The sequence below is a fragment of the Solanum tuberosum genome, unplaced genomic scaffold (assembly GCF_000226075.1).
Source record: "Solanum tuberosum cultivar DM 1-3 516 R44 unplaced genomic scaffold, SolTub_3.0 scf00080, whole genome shotgun sequence".
In the NCBI taxonomy this organism is placed as follows: Eukaryota; Viridiplantae; Streptophyta; class Magnoliopsida; order Solanales; family Solanaceae; genus Solanum; species Solanum tuberosum.
The window spans coordinates 107405-110139 of record NW_006239007.1 but is presented as its reverse complement, the minus strand read 5'-3'; positions in this window follow the sequence as shown (position 1 = coordinate 110139).

The window sequence follows — 2735 nt, the reverse complement described above, 5'->3', positions numbered from 1 at the left end:
TAATTTCATCAACACTGTCAGATCCTTACTTGCTAACCTATCTCTGCTAATAATGGACATTACTAATAGGTTGTCATCATTACTAACTGACAACTAACATAAATGAAAGGAAATTTCAATGAAAACAATTACCTGAACGAAAATTAGTCGGTTCCTACGCTGGCCGCCGTAACTCTGCGTAGGTAAGTTCTTATTTTTCCTTTCTTAAGTTATGCACCAAAAACTCTCAACCCTAATAATTTATTTTCCTATAAGGGCCAAGTGGTATTAAACTAATTATAACTTAACCCATTAAGCATTAACTAAAATTAGTTATTTAATAATTGACCATCAATTAGTTCACTCTAGTTAAACTTATTTAATAATTAACCATCAATTAGTTCACTTTAGTTAAATGAATATTCAAAAATTCCAAAAATGACCTTCCGGGTCATTACATTATCCACCACTAAAAACCATGTTCGTCCTCGAACATAAGAAAGAAGAAGGAAGAATAACCGACGTTACCAAAAGCTTAATTTATGACCTACCAGTTGGCTGTTTATCTCTCCAAGTGAGTTCCTCCTTAAGACCATTCCATCAAGATCAACTACTAAGAACTGAACTTTCTAATCAAACTTTGGCGAATCTATAAATCAGAAGTAATTACCAAGCCACAGACTAAACCATGAATCCAATCTGAACCGAAACCCATTGGACCTTAACACAATCATCGTGATGAATAATTTCTCACATGACCAAGATAACCTTCTGAATCAATACTGACTACAACCAAAAATGAGCCTGAATCAACCATCAGACGCTCACAATGCACAAACAATCACAGATCTTTTCAAGATACCATTCACAAAAGAATCTTTCCATGAGCTTAAACTATAAAAATTGATCTTTAGACATCGGGTACCCATCAAGAGAGGTCACACTTATCTAACACAAAGAAGGAAATGATCAAGTAAACACCCAACAAGCGATACACTTAAAATGTAGAACCTCTAACAACACTCTTAGACAATTGTAACTCTTCATAGCTCTTATATAAGTTCTCATAAGCAAGGTTGTGCGTATAGAACTACTGATATACTTTAACTATCCCAAACAACACCAAATCTATCATAACTGAAATGACCAAGTCTTCCAAGGATCATACCCTATCAAGAGGGCACAAGAGGATCGGTACATCCGATCCACCACTAGGGATTCACCCATAGATATAGCAACACACGTGAGCATATACAACGGATTATACTCCAAATCAGGTCTGAAACGAAGTAGGTGGGTCACATAAGAATGTACGAAACCAAAATCGAATAACACAATATACTCCCTCCACTAGCGCCCACTATCAAACATTCCATTCATATGACTCCATCTCTTTGATTTTTAGCCACCCACAATCAATTAGTCTAATCTCCATTACAATCGTAAACATTACTCGATTCATTGAATCCCACATGATCTTCACAATACTCCATTAAAGTCAACACTCCTAATACTAACAATTCATCATAACCACACTGATCATTTACCTTACTCTCAAACCGTTACTAGTATCAAAGTCTTTTAACAAACACATTATCACCTCCAAAATTTTCAAACTATGGCGCTCTCTCTTTCCAAATAAGCATTTTATGATAACTACGAGTCTCACACAAGGCTAATAGCACAAATTTCAAATTTGATAGTACCTTTCCATCGAGATAAAGCTATTGAATAACATACTAAGTCAACTCCACGCAATCTTTCACATACCAAGTTTCAACTACCATTCAAACCATCATATACCTCATGCCAAAACTTAGAGAAATTCTTAGTCACTCTAATAATTCGGTATGCTATAAGTTCATAACCTCTACTCACTATCAAATGCCTATGTAGTACATCATAACTGTTTGTATCGTCCCATCAATAAAGTAGTTTCAATCCCCTCGTATCCTCATTAATCATATAAAATTGTAGGTCCACACGATTGATCATCAATAAGTTACCTATCATAATTTGAACAATCTAGCTTGACATAGCCACATGGAATCTTCCACACATCATTGCTTGTCAACCAAACAAAAACTCAATCTTTAGAAAAGTTGATGATAATTTCTAGTAAGTCTGTACCGAACTAGTTCACATCTCACAGTCATATCTAAAACTCATAGGCAAAAATTAATAAATCTTTTCAACTACAAACCAAGGGTTTATACAAGAGGTCTTATTCCATCATTTTTCTTAAATCTTTCCCATGACATAATATTCTAAATATCTTGAACTCTTCAATACACTAGACTTTTGTTCCTTTTGTTGTCTCACTCACCAATCTTATTCTTTGGCCAACAACCCTTGACATTTTTACCTTATCCTCTAAATAAAACGTTAATGAAACCCTTCCTTAGGTCCATTGAAAAAAAACCCCAAAATAACACACTTTATGACTCAAATCATGTACAAGTCCTTCCAAATGTTCAATATTCAATGTGATCGATCATTTCTTACCTTATCTATCCATACCTTGACAAAACATACTATCACGAACATAAAATCACCATGAAAAGCATGAACTTTTGAATCTAACTGTGTAACACAACCCCATTATCTATCAACAATAAAGCACTTATCATCACACTCGAGTCAAACATCTATAGACTTCTTTCTCAAATCTTATCCAACAACTTTTAGCTGATATGAATGACACGTAACACTATCACCATAACCATAGTAAAACAGATGGAATCACATGTCTCTAT